The sequence below is a fragment of the Panicum hallii genome, chromosome 6, assembly GCF_002211085.1.
Source record: "Panicum hallii strain FIL2 chromosome 6, PHallii_v3.1, whole genome shotgun sequence".
NCBI classification, from domain to species: domain Eukaryota; kingdom Viridiplantae; phylum Streptophyta; class Magnoliopsida; order Poales; family Poaceae; genus Panicum; species Panicum hallii.
Window position 1 is genome coordinate 32,546,815 of NC_038047.1, and position 19,330 is coordinate 32,566,144.

General features: G+C 46.7%; 1 long non-coding RNA gene across 9 annotated transcripts; it reads left to right on the top strand.

The window, feature by feature from the left end:
• Nucleotides 1-8,272: 8,272 nt before the first annotated feature.
• Nucleotides 8,273-11,754, top strand: LOC112896962. Of its 9 annotated transcripts, none has more exons than XR_003229560.1 (6): nucleotides 8,273-9,187; nucleotides 9,306-9,446; nucleotides 9,979-10,071; nucleotides 10,404-10,866; nucleotides 10,955-11,002; nucleotides 11,172-11,754. It is a non-coding gene; the product is annotated as an uncharacterized LOC112896962 (long non-coding RNA). The 9 variants fall into 9 exon arrangements; XR_003229561.1 differs by having other exon boundaries at nucleotides 8,274-9,187; nucleotides 10,404-11,002; nucleotides 11,172-11,236; nucleotides 11,380-11,754; XR_003229559.1 differs by having other exon boundaries at nucleotides 8,275-9,187; nucleotides 10,404-11,002; nucleotides 11,172-11,236; nucleotides 11,428-11,754.
• Nucleotides 11,755-19,330: the final 7,576 nt, after the last annotated feature.

Sequence of the window (19,330 nt, forward strand, 5' to 3'; positions counted from 1 at the left end):
GCGGGCTGGGGTGGTCTGTGAGTTTTGTTCTGTCATGCATGATTGCTCTCTGATCAGTAATCAAGGTCGCAAGCTGGAACAAGAATCTAAGGGCCTGTTCGGATCCAATGGAAAGAGAAAGAGAAAGAGAAATTGCAAAACTTTTGCTCTTTTGCATTTTTTTTCACTTTTGGATCCAAACACCCCAAAGTGCAAAAGGGCAAATGCTACCGTAATTTTGCTAATTATGGATTAATTAGGCTTAATAGATTCGTCTCGTCATTTAGTCCTCATCTATGTAATTAGTTTTTTAATTAAACTATATTTAATACTTCTAATTAGCATCTAAACATCTGATGTGACAGGAGCAAAAATTTTGCCATTTGCCATTTTGCCATTTGCCCTTGGATCCAAACAGCACCTAAGGAGCAGCTAGAACAAAACGCTTAAGGTCCCAACCAAGCATTAAGGACAGAGAGGTAATAGCACATCCAATCATATAAGTTACAGTAAGAAAGAAAAAAAAATCAGCCACGACTTCGGATCTTCGACCGTGGTAAGGTACGGGAATATTTGCTAGTGTGTGTATATATATAGGATAAGTTTTATCTACATTCGCTTGTATCTACTCTCGCTATTAGTATACCACCATGCATATATCCATGTACTCATTTATCATTTTGAGTATGTTCATATACTAGTTCTAAGATGGGATATGTACGAAAATTTTTAAAAGTATCTCTATTTTTAAATATATCTTGATTACGTATTAGTACTAGTACTAGTATATAAAAATAAGTATGGCTATATACTCCATGTATGATCATATAATTAAAGTATATACCATCACATATGGTCTAATATGATCACGTACGCCTCGTACCGTCAAATACACCCTACATCATGAGATACACATATAGGAGTAGCTAGTGTAGAATAGATTTTTCATATATATATTATATATATATACCATCATCTGTCCGATCCACTGTACATTATATGTAATTTTATAAGTTTGTTTAATAAAGAATATATTATTATTATTACCATCGTCATCAAATTAGTCCTTTAATTTGGATGATAAGTTATTCCTTCTTGGTCTCTAAAATTTATTACTCGTGTATATACGCTCCGTCTCCAAAATTAGAGTGTATGCAGTTTGTATTACTTCCGTGAATCGTCGTTTTCCCCATGAAAACTAGCGGATGCTGCCGAGAAAAAAAAAAATTGTTCCTCGTGTAAATCAGCCCTGATCGCGTCCTAAACTCCTCGGTCCCCGCCCAACCCATCCACGTATGCAAAAGGAAATAACGGAAGGAGATTATGGTGTGTGTAGTCAGCGCGAGATCACCGTGCACAACAAAGAATGCATGGCGTAATTGAAGGAAAGGAAAGAACGACGTGATCACTTGCGCAATTTTTACTCTGCTCTAATTACTTAGAGATGTTTGGTTTGAAGAGATTTATTATAAGCCCATAAACCCTGTGAGGGGCTTATTATGAGTCTAAAGTGATGTTTGGTTGTAGAGATTTATAAAAAATTCCTGTAGCTGATAATAACCATTCTGCCTTTTATTAATGCCTTTTCTCCCTCTCTTTTTTTCTTCCCCTTCCACCGCCATGGCTTTCCCATGCTGCGCCTGCATGCAGCGCCCTGTATGCATGCGTGCTGCATGCAGCTCGCTGGGCAGGCCGAATTTTTCATAAAATTCACACAAAATTCACACAAACTTTTACACAAATATTCATACAAATATACATTGTTCAGTCCGGCAATCACACAAAAAATAAAGTCCCAGACAAACAAGGAAATCAATTATATTTATCGTCTACTAAATAACCATTAGCTATTTCTTCACGGTGTGAATTCATGTTTATATCTTCTTGGAGTATTTCATCACCATCTTGGGCTATTTCATCACCATCATCCGTGGAGGTTTCGGTCATAGGAAGAAAATTTTCATCTTCATCAACCAACTCAAAATCCCTATCCGCAAGAGCACTATCCCTAATGAAATTATGCAGTGCCATGCATGCTACAATGATTTTGCTTTGCTTTTTTATTGGATAATTAGGTACATTCAACAATATTCTCCACTTCATCTTTAAAACCCTAAAGGACCGCTCGATGATATTTCTAAGGGAAGAATGAGCATGATTAAACATCTCTTTCTTACCTCTTGGCATTGGTCCATTTCTATACTACTTGGTAACCTTGTATGGTGATAGATACCCCGGTCGGTTTGGATATCCAGAGTCCACCAGGTAAAACTTCCCAGAAAATCAAATCATTATCAGTGAGTAAAATATAGTTAAACAAAGAAGTGGAACAAATAACTAACAGAATTAGTATTGTACCTGGAGATGGATGTGGAAACTTATCACCGTATTTATTTCTAGCATCATTGAACACTCTCATGTCATGTACTAATTCAGGCCATCCCGCAACAATAAAAGTAAACCTCAAATTGAAGTCACTGATACCCATCACATTCTGACCGGTGTATCCATATCTCCCCATATATTGAACCATCTTATTAGCTGGGACAACAACTTTTATATATATCCTATCTTTTGCTCCAATGACATTGTTGAAGTAGGGATCAAACCGAGATTTTTGTAATCTTTGGTGCACAGTACTAAATGTGGAATCCTTAGGTCTAATAGTATCTTTGGATAACTTGATCACACAAGTTAAGATATGGTCAAATTTTCTGCTCACTGTCTCCATTGATCTCACAAAATGATCATCGGCTTGTCTAACTGATTGAGGTGCACCAACTACCCACAAGAACAATGCTAGAGCCTCTACAGATGTTATTTTCCTTGTAGACTTCAATCCATAAGACCCCACCAACAAATTATGCAGTCTATCAAGTAATGGTCTACTCATTCTAAACATGTTGTAGCAAGAGGTTCTATTGGCAGGTGTTCTCTCAACCCAGTCCAGTCCTATTTTCGTGGCAACCCTATATGGTGCTTTATTTATGTAAGTTTCATAGTACATACCAATCATGAAGACCATTTCCATGAACCGTCCGGTCCTCTTTCTCCCATTCTGAAGCATCTTCCAAATGTCACCGTCACTTGAAGAACCACTTGATTCCCCTTCAGCTTTAGAATTCCCATCAACTTCAGAATTTCCTTTGGCATCATTCTATAATAAAGATATATTAGTCCAACAACAAGACATATTTCAAAAACTAAGTAAGCAACAAATAAAAATATATTCACAACCACGTAGACAAATTAAGTTCACAGCCATATAGATGAATTAAATTCACAGCCACATAGACAAATTAAGTTTACAGCCATAAAGAAGATATAAGTTCACAGACACTTAAACATAGACTCCTAACTATATAACTTGTCATGAGCACACATTCTCTTGATCCAATCTAGCTTTCCTTCATTTGTTGGAATGGACTTAAAAGACCACCCTGTTATACTCATCCTTGAAGAACAAGGTACATTCAAAAAGCTCAACACTGCCTGGTGCTGCCCCACACTCCACAGCCAAGTCCATGTAGAACTGCACATCAGCTGCTGGTGCTGCCCCACACTCCACAGCCAAGTCCATGTAGAACTGCACATCAGCTTCCAATTTATCCTTCTTTCTTGCTTTCTCCTCTTGCTTGGCCTTCAGGACAACATGGTTCCTTTCCTCTGCACTTTTCCACTTGTTCATCATTGTGCTCATCATACTCATAAAACCTCCTCTTGCTTTTTTTCAGGACTTGAAGCTGTTGTGCCCGTACTAGTTGACCTTCTCTTGCTCCCTGAACTTATAGGAGTATCAAACTAGTCATTCTCTTCTTTTTCTTCCTCCTTTTTTTCTTCCTCCTCCTCATCCTCCTCTCCTGGTATGTAGGAGGTGTTTCCATCAACAGCCATATTCTTGAACATGATCTCAAGATGAGGGCAATAATCAGACTCTCCATATATTAGCTTCCTCAGCTCAGCTTTATTTTGCTTGCCCTGCAGTATGACAAACAAGCTCACAATCAGAGAAATCTAGTTTATCATAATAAATACTCTAAACAGGCAAACAAATGATGTACCTAAAGGTTGGTCTTCCACCAGTGATGACTGGCTATTACTTCCCCACTAGGACCATGGTTAGTACCACTAGAGTTGTTACACATCTTTCAGAATAGGTAGAATTGTTTGAGTATACCAACACGATTCCTGAGTTGTTTCTTATCATGCCTCAAACCAGTTCTTGAATAATATTTATCAGACACAATTTTATATCCCCTTCCACTTATAGTGCTATTGTTGCAATTCTCTGCTTCTATTTGGTCACACCACAACTCACACAAGGTGTAAAAATTTTCTTCCGACCAATCGGCCATGTTAGTGCACATCTAGTAAAACAAAAAAATATTAGAAATAAATACTAATATCCCTCCATAAACAACTCTAAAAACTGAATATCACCAATTACTGCAAGGATCAAACAACCTACTGCAAGCATCAAACAACCTAGTCCAAGCATCAAACAACCTACAACAAGCATGAAACAGCCAACTGCATCAAGGATTAATGTGACGTGAAGGATAAACTTACATTGGAGCTCCCTTGGGCAACTTCTTCCACGTCATCATCATCATCGCCGAACCAGATCGAGCAGCGTGAGGTCCTACACGGGATCCGCGACCAAATCTACGGGAGCCTGCTCCACGCCCGCCGCATCCGCCAGTACCACGTCCACGTGGATGAGCTCCAAAATCCAGGGATCTTGCGAGACCCTCACCGACTCGACCTGTTCGACGGCCACCTCGAGCAGATCGAGCAGCGCGAGGCGGGCGCACCGGCAGGATCCTTGTGGCGGCACCTCCACTTCCCGGCGTGGGTTGGAGGATCTGCTAGTATTGATCCATATAAGGGAAATCCATCTGGGAATTGAGATCCAGCGCCGCCATGCCTCTCTGGAGGACCATGGACGGCAGGATCTAAGAAAACCGCTTGAGAGAACAAATTGAAGCCTGCAGCGGGACCAGGCTGCAAGAGGTAGTCTGGGTAGCCGTCGTTCCCATCTCCGTCCATCTCCCGACGAGGTTGGAGACGGCAAGTAGGGGCGCGGATGGGGGCGCGCAGTGGCGAGGGACCGCGATGGCGAGGGAGCTTTAAGGCAGCGCGTAGGGACGGGTGCGCATGGTGGCGGCTGGAGCGCAGCGACGAGAGCTGCCGGGAAGGGGGGCGGGGGACCGCGCGCAAGCGGCGAACAGACCGCGATGGCGACGGCAAAGGAACTACAAGCGCGAGGGTGGAGGATCTGCGAGCGCGGGTTTGCGGGGTGCGAGGTAGGTGAGGGAGACAAGAGCAGTGGGAGAAAAGAGGAGAGAATTTGGTGAGGTCCACAGAAAATAACCCCCATAAGCATCCCTTGGAAGGGCTTATAGGCTTATAGGGCTTATAGGGCATAAGCCTCACCTATAAACCTTCATGTTTACATAAAAAGAGGCTTATTAGGAACTTATTGGTGGGGCTTATAATAAACCCCTCCAACCAAATATCCCCTTAGCTTTAATTTCCTGCCATTATTTCCTCCCCTACCATTAGTTTCTCATGGCCAGCATGCTCATGGTCAACCCGGCGTTGAACCTCTCCGGTTGGAAGACAGCTGCACGAAACGTAGGGCGTACGCGATCGCACGGCAATAAAATCTTACGTGTAGGACACAGTTCAAGTAGTTCATGTGTTCCTATCCTCTTGTTCAATTCGTGTGCCTGCGATGGGGCAATGGTGGCGTGTCTGACGTCGGCGTTCGGCGGAAAAAAAAATTCGGTGCAGGAGGGGCTGTAAAATGCCCTCCGTGCAGTCCTATCTCCGATTTTTGTCGCGTGTCCATCCAGCGGATTGGACATGTGCCACCTCCTCCCCCTCGGTTCCGTCTAAGAACAGCTTGTGCGGCTCGGCACCATGCGTACTTGAGCCGGCTCCTTTCTTTCCCAGGCCCAAGCCACCGGCTCCGACCTCGCCCGCCGGCCGCCGTTGTATGCCTGCCTTCAGTTTTTTTTCAAAGCGTCAGTTTCTATAACAAAAAAAAGGGAAAAAATCAGGCACTTGACAGCCTTCTCATTCTTTTTTGCAAGATCCTTGATTTTTTGGAAGTGGCATGAAGCAAATCAGACACCTGAGAATCTGAACGGCATTGGGAAAATTTGAGCGAGGTTGTAAAATTAGCAACCTTGTAGCTACAGGAAACGTTGACCTTTTTTGCTCTTTCCATTTAATTAGCTTTAAGAATGACTAAAAAACTTCAGATACTATGACAATATGGTTGAAACTCTTAGCCTTCATTTGAACAAACTTTTAATTCTCCAATAGCTTCCTTGTCAATTATTCCAAAATTTCTAAGGATTTTCATCTCGCTACCATTTTGAACCTTTGGAGGCTAGGTTGAAGAGATTAGAAACCCAACTTTAGATGCAGCATTTTAATTCTTTTTTCTCTTATATTCTTTAAGATGAAGAGTCCTCCATATAATATCATAGAAGATGCATGTTTGTGATGACTGAACTGCAGTCATGGGTTCAGTTCAGATATGGAGATCCCCTCATGTACTTCTCTTCTTGAAGTCAAAGAATAATGGGTCCTCATGTACTCCCCTTCTTTCTGTTGCACAGTTCAAGCTGCCCAAATTGGAGCAGACACCTAATTTAATGAAATCTCTGTTACACGTTAGAATTTTACTTATTAGATGATCAACATCTTCTGGGTCCAAGTGAACTGCTATATCGCTTAACCCATTTCCTACTGGTGCATTTGAATTCGTAGTTGAACAAAAGCTATATACTTGAAAAAAAAAGACACTATACTTGAAGAAAGAATGCTCCAAAATTTGACGAAATCTGAATCCCATTTACTACTTGTTTTAAGCATCACAAACATCTTAAGTGTTCAGTGCTATGCTTAGCCATTTCACGAAATGAATAAATCAATAACTACAAAATATGTTTCTGTACAAATGGTAAAAATGGAACATTTCCGCACCATTAAACATGCATGGCAAGTTTGATGAATTTTGGAGCTATCTAGATAATTAAAACAATAAGGAATAAGAGGTTAGTTGACCTGCACCTTTCATCAGTTTAACTACAGCCTTCTTCTCGGCCCTAAGTTCATCTCTATTCTGTGGAGGCCTCTTTTCTGCTCACGCATGGAGGAAATGCCAAATCCGACGGCACTCTGCATCCCCATGCGTGCCAGCATCATCTGTCCTCGAAGCCGCCATGCGCAACAAGCTTGCATCACGGCGGCGGCTGAGCTCGTAGGCCAGGGGCCGGGGGGGGGGGGGGGGGGGGGGGCGGCCAGCCTTGAATCCCGGACAAGGAGAAAGCACCTGAGCCACGGTAGGAGAATCAGGTTGTGAAATCGAGAAAGCACCTGAACATGAAGTTTCTTTGTAAAGCAACTGTTTGATAGGAAAATTGAGAGAAAGAAACAACTACCTGAAAGACGGTACTGTGTAAGCCCCGAGAAAATTGTAATTATAGGACTCGACATGTTGCACTTCGCAACTTTGCCATTATTAATATTGACATTGCAAATTTAGAATTCCAAACATCAACAAATTGATTATACTCCCATTTGATATTTCCTCTCTTTTATTTCTTTTTCATGTATTTTTCATGTGAAAAGATCCTTTTGCCCATACGTCTTGCATAGATTAGACGTACGCATCTCTTCTGGACCCTGGACGCATTGCCTTCTCTTCGATCGGTGACCCGCCGGCTGCCGCCTCACCCTGGACACACCCGCCCTAGCCGAGTTTGGTGGCACCCGGGCTATGTCGGCCTACCTGAGTCCGGCAGCGCCCTGGCTGCGCCCAGTTTGGCTGAGACCGGCAGCGGCCTGGCCACGCTTGCCCTTGCTGAGGGCGGTGGCGCCCTGGCTCCGTGCGGACCCTGGCCAAGGCCGGCGGCGCCCTAGCCGCGCCCGGCCCTAGCCCCTGACCGAGTGAGGGCCTGGACAAGGCAGCTGTACCCCCCTCCGATGCCGGTGGCGGTGGCGGCCTGCGGCGCCCAGGGCTGCCAACAGCCAACCTGCATGCCTACTCGGCAGCATGCGGCACCGAGGGTGATCTAGGAAGGGTAAAAGGGTTTTTTTACATGAGAAATATATGAAACAAGGAGAAATATATCAAATGATAGTATAATTAAGCTGTTGATGTTTGGAGTTCCAAATTTACAATGTATAATGGCAACTTTGTGCAATCTTTGGAGTGCTGAAAATTGCCATTGTCTTGGAGACTTGGAGTGCACCGTCGACAAAGATCCATCACCAGCCACCGTGGCTGTGCGAAGTTGTGAAAATCAAAAGAGAATCCACTTCGTCACGGACGCCCGCACCGGCTGCCTCCTCTCTCATGCGCGCGGCGGCGGCCCGACCTGCCCACGCGCCGAAGCGGCCGGCCTGCCGGCTGGCGGACCAATCGACGCGGCGCGAGGAGCAGGCCAGCCGCGGGCGCCTGGATTCGCAGGAGCCCGCGCCCTTGGTCTCCGCGCTGCGCCGGCCCGGATGCGTGCCGCGGCCGGCCCCCGCCGTCGCGCACCGTCGTGCCTCGGGTGGTCGTCCACCATCGTCGATGGTCCGACCGTCGGAAGACGCATGCCGTGGCTCTGCCGTCCCAGCTCCGTGCCGGAACTGAGGCCGCACGCCCCGGCCGACTGCCGCCGGCGCTGAGGGTCCGTCGGGCGGAGGAGGTGGCCGGAGCTCCGGCGCCCCAGCCTCGTGCGGCCATCACCCGGGGCCGCAAGGAGGACACGGTGGCCACCCCTCAGCCCCTCGCAGCGGCGGTCTCCGCCGCTTCCGTTCCCCCCAGCGAATGGACGCTCCCTCCAACGCTTCCCCTTCCTACAACTCCACGCGCCATTTCCCATCCCATCTTCCCTATGCCACGCCGGCCTCCTTTACCATTGCACGTCCAACCGGGCCATCTCCTTCCCTCCAACAACGGTTGTGCTCAAATATGGACGGAGGAGAAGGCAGCCGCTGCCATGCCTCGTCCATGGGAGTGGCGGGGCTGGCGCTGCTCTTATGCTACCTGCAGTTCCACTCATGCATAAATGCTGCCTGCTAGGTGTTTGACAGAGCGCTCCCATGGCTGCAGGAGGTGTCCGGCCACAGCGGCAAGGACTCCAGTGGCACCAGCTGGCCATGGCCTGCTCCCTTCCGAATCCTTTTCTCCCTCCCTCCTGAGGTTGTCTCGGTCCCCTCAATTTGATGCATTCATATATTGATTTGGTTAATCTGTGTAGTTTGATTTTGTGAGCATGTATTCTGTTTTGGTTGACTTTGCTTGGATTTGATCATTGCAGATGCTTGGTTTGTGATGATAAAGCAGATTCGTGGCTCAAGACACTACCTGTAAAATTAGGATCACACAAGATCTACAAGAATGTGGTGAAATTTGTGTTCAGAGAGGAAGAAGATGGAATCATTAGCGGGCCCAGCCTGTGGTAAGAATCCTTGATCCCTTCCTGAATCCCGTCATTTTGTTGGTTTTCTTCACAGCAACTTTGCATGGATCTATCGGGTGGACGTTTTCTCCAGGATTTTTTTTAATTTCAATCACAACCACAGTCTAATTTTAGTACTTTTCAAGTGGCCACCACTTCTTAGGCGTGAATTATACGTGCGAATTAGCAATGCAGATGAAGCCTTTTCTTCATTGTTTCATTGATAAAAAGTCTGCTATACCACGTGTAATATGTTTGATGAATTGCCTCTGTGGAATATATAGAAAAAACATACATTTTCTTTTCCTTCATATTAGTTTAAGTAATTTTAATTTGCTAATACCTTCCTATTGCTCCGTTTACCACATTGTGATTATACATCAACTTAAGTTCCATAGTGAAAATATTCTACAATCCATGAAGGTGGCTGCACTTTTGACACACGAGTTCGAAAATGTGGTTTGTATTATCTTTTGAGGTGTTTTTTTTTTATGCTTGTATTATCTTTTGAGGTGCTTTTTTTTATGCGCAGGCAGCGTGGCGAAGGCCGAAGGGGCTATTAGTGGCTCATATGACTTAAGCACCAGTACTGCTTCTTCCACTTCCTTTACTGAACTTCTTTCAGGTTGTTAATGTAGACTGAACAATTTCTTTATTCTTCTTTGTTCAAAACAACATGATTATGACAAGCTGAGGCCAGTGAGTCATCATTATTATATAGTTACAACTACTATGTTTACCAATCCTAGCCATCTAGCTTTCAAAAAGGTATGAACCCATAGGAAGAGCAGAGCACCATTTGTTTTACAGTTTCTGTGAGTAGTAACCCTGTAAAATACTTAACTGAGATATATCGTTTAATCAAACCTGCTAACAATATAAGAATGCTACATTCATTTTTTAAATTTTTAGATAAAAGCATCACTTTGCTAAACTGGCTGCCATATTTCCATCCAGTTTGTTGATTTGCAGGTTTATTGTGGGACACAGACACTGATAAAATCATTAACTCTTTGGAAGGTAGAGAATTGATTCATCTGTAGATTAAAACTGAGGTATGATACTATTACTATCTAAATTTCCAAATAATTTAGATATAGTTTAAGGTCTACTTTGAGATCCTGGCATGGTTACATATAGTTTAATAGTTTTTGCTTCTACTGCTGAGTATAAGTGTTAATAACATTTTTTATTAACCATATAAGGACAGGAGAGGAGAGTGCCTGGATTTTACTGAGTAGAGAGTATCAGCTACATCTCGCTTCTGGCAAGTCTGCTTTACTTTTCTTGACCTGCACTGCATTTTTCCTCATTATATCAATGCGACTGATGAAAATTGCAGGTCACTTAACCTCATACTCCTTGTTACAATTATGTAGATAGCTCCAAAATTCTTCAAACTCGCCAGATGTGTTTTATGGTGCATATATGTTCCATTTCAACCATTTGGACAGTATTTAATTTATTTATTTCGAGAAAGGCTAAGCATTATCTTGACATACATACAGTGACCACTTAATCTGTTTGTGAAGCTTAGAAGCAGCAGTAAAATTCAGGTGAGTTCAGCACTGTAGCCACTTCATCTTTCAGTGAGTTCAGATTGACTATGCTGGATTTAATTACCATTACAAAAATTGCAGCAATCCGTTGTACACATTCATGTACTTATGTCTTGATTAATTTGCGTGCACACAAATTAATCAGTCTGTCATCACATTGTTATAGGTTCAGTGGTCTGCTTATACACAGTGGTATTGTTAGATCCAAATTGGTGGGCTAGCAGTGACTTGGTAAGATTTATGCACCCTGTTTTTCTAGAGTTTTGCAATATTTCAGTGTTTTTATGTACCTGTTTGTATGTTATCTCAGCTTCACTAGATGCACACCACCTTAGTATTATTTGCTATATATGCTTTGTATGGTGCCATAGCAGATTGACTTCCAGTGTGCCCATATAAGCATATTTCTCTATGGTTATTAGTAGTGCTTCATCAGCTTCATCTCATCAAGGCAACAGTACCTGCTAGGCTGCTACAGATTCTTGTGCTGAGTGTCCAAAATCGTCTTCCTGAGGCTTTTCCATCCAGACGGGGGTCAAGCTCAACCACCATGTTAGCAAATATATTTAGCGCCTGGTGATGGCCTGGCACGTCCGGCCTCCCAGCCTGTCACACACGGCACAACCAGCTTACCCCTCCTAGGATTCTGTTTCTATAAGTCCGGAGGTGGATTGCCTTGGTTGTTTGTCTATATATGTAATATGTAACCCCTCAATCAATCTATCGATTACGTGTGATATTCCACGCTATCATGGTATCACGAGACACTCGATCTGTGACCTAATCGCTTCCGCATCTACTACACTGCCGCCGCTGCTGCTGAGCACCGATCGCTCATGGTGCCCACCGCTCCCTAGGACACGCACCAGCATAATGAGGACCCTATCGCCGCAGAGGCTTCCAAGCCCAGCGCGATGCCCTCCTCACCGCCGCCGAAGCCGCTGCCAAGGCCGCCACCGATGCGCAGGAGCGTGTCCGCGCCGCCGCGGAGGCCCTAGAGACCGAGCGTGCCACCGCAGCCAATCTGGCGCGCAAGGCCGCAGCGGCGCGCGCCCTCGCCAACCCCGAGGAGAAGGAGAATGGCGAGGCTGACCAGGACGGCGAAAACGATCTCCCCAATGGCGGCGCCGCCTATGAAGCCGCCGCCATCGCTCACCTACATGCCTAGGCCACGGGTGTCTAGAACATCCACTCCCTTGTGTCCATTGTTCCGGACCCCCTCTCCACCAACTACAATCGCTGGCGTGATCTTGTGCTCCTCACATTGGAACGCTACGCCCTCACCAACCATGTCCCCTCTGACGCAACGTTTCCCAGTCTTCCAGCTTGGCGTCGCATGGACCTCTCCATCAACGACTACTGCCGCAAGATGAAGGGGGATGGCTCACGCTCTCGGTGATCTTGGTGAGGTCATCCATGATCGCACTCTCATTCTCAATGTCCTTCGGGGTTTGAACGAGAAGTTCGCCCACATGAGGATCCATTATCGGCATGCTCGCCTGTTCCCGACTTTCCACCAGGTCCGGAACAATCTTCTACTTGAAGAACTCACCTCCAGCAAGACTCAGTCAGCGCCGTCCACCGCCCTCGTCACCATGGCACCAAAGGGCTCCAGCCCCTCCACTGCTACCTCGCCACCGGCTCCCTCGGGCTGCTCCTCCAACACCTTTGCCAGCAGCGCTTCCAGCTGCCAGCGCCCACGCAAAGGCGCGAAAGGCAAGGGCGGCAAGGGTGGGAGCACCTTGTCCCACCGGTCGTCCAGCAGCAGCTTCCTGGACAGGCGCCTTGGACTCCCTGGAATGGCGCCTCCTAGGATCAACAGTCCTTGGCGAGCTCGTTCAGCACCGTGTCACTGAACCCTCCAGTGAACACCGAGTGGATCGTGGACTCCGGCGCTTCCAGCCACATGACGCCTGATTATGCTAACATCTCACTGTTCCGCTCGCCTTGTCCATCTTCTCCATCCTCTTTCTTGGTTAGCAATGGGTCTACACTTCCTGTTACATCAACTGTCATAGTGTCTTACCCGGTCCTTTTTTTCATATTAACATTCTTGTTGCTCCTGATATTATTAAGAATCTTATCTCCGTTCGACAGTTCACCATTGATAACAACTGTTCCATTGAGTTTGACCCTTTTGGCCTCTCTATGAAGAATCTGCGTTCCAAGACCACTCTCGCCAGGTGCAATAGTTTCGGGCCGCTCTACTCCTTGCATCTTCCGGCACCTGTCCCTGTGCCATGCACTCACCTCGCAGCTGCCCCCACCCCCCTCTGGCATTGACGTCTTGGACACCCTAGGCAAGAGGCCCTATCGAAACTCACTAGTTCTTCTGCCATTAGTTGTAATAATGCTAGTGAAAACTATCTGTCATGCCTGTCAGCTCGGTTGTCACATTCGTTTGCCATTTATTTCTTCGTCTTCTAGAGCTCTCAAGAATTTTGATTTAATACATTGTGATTTGTGGACCTCTCCAATTGCTAGTGTGACGGCTACAAATATTATCTTGTTATTCTTGATGATCGCTCTCACTTTACTTGCACATTTCCCTTGCGCCTCAAGTCCGAGACGTTCCCAACATTGGCTAATTTTTTTCTCTTATGTGACGACCAGTTTGGCTGCACCATCAAAGCTATCTAGTGCGATAATGTCCGTGAGTTCGATAACTCATCCTCCCAGTCCTTCTTCCTCATTCATGGCGTTCTGCTTCGCATGTCTTTCCCCTACACATCGCAGCAGAATGGTAAGGCCAAACGCATGATTCGTTCCCTTAACGACATTGTGCGTTCCCTGTTGTTCCAAGCCTCCATACTAGCCGCATATTGGGTTGAAGGCCTAAGCACTACCACGTACTTGCTCAATCGCCTCCCCTCCAAAACCCTTGCTTTCGCCACCCCTCACTTCTCCCTGTTTCGGTCTCACCCCTCATATGACCATCTTCGTGTCTTCGGGTATGCTTGCTACCCTAACACGGCGGCGACTGTGCCTCATAAGCTGTCTCCCCGCTCTTCTCACTACGTCCTCCTAGGGTACTCTCCACATCACTAAGGTTACCGGTGCTTGGACCTCTCTTCCAATCGCGTGATTATTTCTCGTCACGTCATATTTGATGAGATGGCCTTCCCATTCTCCACCGTACGAACGCCACCTCCCACTAACATCAATTTTTTGGATGAGCTTGTGGCTTTGGTCCTCCCAATCGGCCCCCCTTCACCTACAGGTTCGTGCCGCCCTGCCCCTGGAGTCACTGCGCCCGCGCCATGCATGGCCCCGGACGTCACCGCGCCCGCCCCACGCGCAGCACTTGGCGCCGCCGCGCCTGCGCCCCACGTGGCCCTTGGCGTTGCCGCGCTTGTGCCTCGAGCGGCCTCGGACGTCGCCGCACTCGCGCCACGCGTGGCCCCTATAGTCACCTCGCCTGCGCCACGCGCGGCCCCTGGAGTCTCCTCGCCTGCGCCCACACCATGCGCGGTCCTCGGTGTCGCTGTGCCTGCACCACGTGGGGCCCCTAGAGTCGCGTCGCCTGCGCCACGCGTGGCCATGTCATCTTTGACCCTAGCAGCCGCTCTGGAGGCGCCGCACTGGTATCGCCCAGGCTGCGTGTACTCCTGATGTGCTGCACCACCAGCCGCGTCGTCAGTGCCGGTCGCACCACTCTTGCCGCAAGGGGCCATTCCCATGGCCCCTATGGTCAACCAGCACTCCATGGCGACGCGCGGCAAGGTGCAGTTTTGTCAGCCGGCCACGCTCCTCAGCACCGTTGTCTCGCCTATCTCGAAGACGTACCGCAGTGCACTCGCTGACCCAAATTGGTGCGCAGCAATGGAGGACGAGTATGCTGCTCTATTGTCTAACAACACCTGGAACCTTGTTCCACGTCCCCAGGCACCAATGTGGCCACAGGCAAGTGGATTTTTCGGGTTAAGTACCATGCTGACGGCTCTTTGGATCGCTACAAGGCTCGATCAGTGCTTCGTGGTTTCACCCAACGACCCGGTGTTGATTATGATGAGACCTTCAACCCAGTGGTAAAGCCGGCTACTGTCTGCACAACTCTATTCTTGGCTCTCTCTCATAACTGGCCCGTTCATCAACTGGATGTCAAGAATGCATTCCTGCATGGCACTCTGTCAGAAACGGTATACTGTTGTCAGCCCACAGGTTTTGTTGACCCGGCAGCACCCAACCTTGTCTGTAGCCTCAACAAGTCTCTTTATGGATTGAAATAGGCCCCTAGTGCCTAGTACAGCCGGTTTGCCTCGCACCTTCTTTCCATGGGTTTTGCAGGGGCGAAGTCCGACACTTCTTTGTTCATTTACAGGCAGGGTTCTAAGACAATGTACCTTCTTCTCTATGTGGATGACATCATCTTGACAGTTTCCAGTGTTCCTCTCCTTCATCGCATGATCTTTGCTTTGCAGCATGAGTTCTCCATGAAAGATTTGGGCGCCCTCCATCACTTCCTGGGCGTCTCTATTCAGCGTGGCCCCGACAGACTGCTCATGTCGCGGCGGCAATATGCCTTGGATATTCTTGAGCGTGCAGGTATGTCCGAGTGTAAGCTTTGTTCCACCCCAGTAGACACTTGTGCCAAGGTCTCTTGTCACATATGGATAACCTCTCGCCAATGGCACACAATATCGCAGTTTGGTGGGTGCTCTGCAGTATCTTACCTTCACCAGACCAGATATCTCGTATGCTGTCCAACAAGTCTGTCTCCACATGCATGCTCCTCAGGAACCTCATATGTTCGCAGTTAAGTGCATCTTGCGCTACCTCCAGGGCACACTTGGTCATGGTCTTCTCCTTCGCCGTTCTTGAAGTTGGATTTTTAGCTCGGCTAGTTCATCAGGTGGCATACGATAGGGTCTCTTAGAGATAGGGGCTGTGCCAGGTTGGAGTTCTATGATAAACTCGATATCTCGGTCTGGAGGTATTCCAGGCAAATCATCAGGAAAGACATCTGGGTATTCACAAACGATAGGGATATCCTTTAATTTGATCCCTGTGGCAGCATAGGTACAAGAATGGATGTACTCCCGTTGCGGAAGATAGAGAATGGTAGGTTCATGTTCGGGGGAATTTATCTCCACAGTTCGGGAAGAGATATCTAATGACACTTGGTTTTGGGTCATCCAATTCATACTTAAAAGAACATCCAGTCCTTCTAGGTCTAGTACTAGTAAATCTGTTTTGATTAGATGGCTACCCAGCTGGATTGATACCTTTCTACAAATTTGGTTGGATGAAATCTTACCGCTAGGAGTTATGATCCTATAGGCTTCATTAATAGAATAAATATCCAAGCCTATTTTAGCCCCACAATTTGTGCTGATAAAACTATGGGTAGCACCAGAGTCAAAAAGAACAAGCACGGGTTGGTGATTGATAGGGAAAGTACCCGTCATTATTGGTGTCCCCTCGGGGAGTTCGGAGAGAGTGGTGAGATTCACCCTTCCCTGGCGGACTTGGACCACTTGCTTCTTGCCCTTGCCGGTTGGGTTAGATGTTTGCCCTTGGAAAGATCTTCTAGGTTGCGGGCAATCCTTGATGAAGTGGGACGGGCTGCCGCAGTTGAAACAACGATAAGTGTTGCTTCCTTGGGTGGCTGGTGGAAAGCTCGGCCGCGGGCCCTATTGTTGTTGCTGCTGAGGTTGTGGTGTCGGTGGTCGATTGAATCGTGCCTGCTGGGGTGGTCTGGCTACCCATCTGCCTGGCAGATTACTTCGAGGCGGTACTCGGGTAGCGGTGTTTTGAACCAACCGATACCTTGACGGTTGTGTAGCTGACGGCCCTGTGGGTGTCTTCCTTTTCTTTTCTGCTCTGTGGGCTAAAATGCAGTCCTCCTGAGTAATGGCCATATTGACCAACTCATTGAAGTTGTCGGCCTTTACCAAATTCAGTCGTTCTTTAAGTTTGGTGTTTAGGCCTCGACAAAAACGATCACGTTTGCGAGCATCAGTGTCCGCATGATAACCCGCGTACTGGCACAAGTGGTTGAAGGTCTGTGCATACTGCATGACGGTGTGAGTTCCTTGTGTCAGATTCAGAAATTCATTGAGCTTTCGCTCAATGAGTCCTTCGGGAATGTGGTGCGCTCTGAAAGCGGTCCGAAACTCATCTCAAGTCACAACATGACCAGTTGGCTACATGGCATGATATTGATCCCACCATATGCGGGCAGTGCCACGGAGTTGTTGAGCTGCAAAGAGCGCCTTGTTCTCATCTGAACATGGGGCAGACAATAACGCGAACTTAGACTCGATGGTGCGGAGCCAAGCATCAGCGTCAAGGGGCTCGTCCGCCTTATGGAACAGTGGAGGCTGGGTACTAAGGAAGTCTTGATAACTGGCCGATGAGGATTCATCTCGGCCTCGGGACTGGTAATGGAATTGGCCCATTTGAGCCTGCACAAGCTGGTTGAGAAGTTCTGTTTGTCGGGCCATAACCTCGGCCAGATTTGGCGGGGCTGGTGGCGGTTGCTGGGAACCGCTGGCTTGATCAGGTCGAAAACCTTCCGGAGTTCCGCGAGTAGCTCCCACCATCTGAAACAAAGGAGATATCCATTATCAATTATATTCTTACTCCTATTTTCAGATGATAAACTGCTAGCAGATATATAGTTCACATGTTCCATTCAATCCACTTATTTCAGATACAAAGATAGCGAACAGGATGATAGAATACAAGGCTTAGATTACACGCAGATACTGGATGTCCTTAATATCGTACATCAGGGTAATTTGACTGCTACAAGTTAATTTGTAAGTACACATGCCACCTATATTACAACTAGTGGCCCTAGATCTAGGTAAGCTACTCACTATCTATGTCACACCTTTCTACACTAATTACAACTAGGATGTCACTAACTCAAACAAAACTAGAAGTCATCGAAGTTGCCCACGAATGACTGACTGCCTGAAGAGGAATGATGGGGACTGATAACAGGATCTCCATGCTCGGAATCGAGGTCGGAAACTCCCTCGATTTCTTCTGGATCTTCCTCTTCGGCTTCGGGTGCTACTGGTACAGCAGGAGGTACTAACTGCTCTTGGAGTTCATCGATGTGAGCATGGGCGTCGTCAACCTCAAGGATAAGGTCGTGGATCTGCTCCTGGAGGAACTCAATGATCGTGTTGCGTTGGGTGATCATTGCATCACTCTCATTGATTTGATCCTCACGATGAAGGATAGTCTCATCCCGAGCTGCGATAATCTCCTCCTTCTCCGTGATCAAAGCTTGAAGCTCCACTATCTGAGTGACCTGTCGATCGGTATTTCGATAGTGACCTTGGGCTATGCCAATCAACTGACCCACACCACGGCGTAGCAAAATCTGATAGTGGTGCTGAACATTCATGAACCTGATAAGATCACGGGGCGTTTCTTCAGCTGCATCTCCCAACAAGTGACCATAATGAGCTGTCCGAAAGTTCCATTTGGGATTACCGGAGTCTATTGCAGGGAATAGGTCGATAGGATACCCTGCAACCTCCATAGGATGCTGGTTGCAGAAAAGATGGATGGCCTCCAGAGCTACAGTCTCGATGGTGTCGACGAGACGATTACCAACCACATCAACTTCGATGGGTTGCCACTGAGATCGGAAAGGGTGCTGAGGAATCATCATTTTGACTCAGCATCGAGGAACACCCTCCTCCCGATACTCCACTCCGTCGTATTGTGGAGGCTCGGTATATAAAAACAAACTTAATGATTCCCATAAAAGTTGGGGAAAACCCTCCCAATGCAAGGTATTTGTGTGGAGATGCTCTGCTTGATCCTAGAAGACGTTTGAAGGGGCTGCCATCTGCAACAAGAATGCAAATAGTGAGATATATTTACCCTGTTGAGAACTCACAAGGTAAATGGAGCGAGACAACCAATTCTGGTAACAGTAAAGGCTGGAAATCAGATAGATACTTATGTTACTCAACTAAAGCTACCACAAAATCCTATTGACCCATTCTAAAGATAAGCAACACGCTATTCGTTCTTTAAAGAACAAAAACACACGTTGTATTCATATATGCATGCACGTACTATTCGACTTCACAACCAAAACAACTGCCGAATATCTTCGGTCTTACGCAGTTAATTTCGGTGGCATAACACATACATCTCTCACTAATTACTAGTCAATAAGTCCTATTCGTCTTAACCTCCTAATCATGGTTAGTGTACCTGCAACAAATCATATTTATATAACATGAACCTTTCATGGCAGCACGACACGAAAGTGTCCCCAAACAGTACTGTTCACTATAGAAACAGCATCTGTACCATTACCGCTGTATAGACAACGTTAACATACGTTGTTAA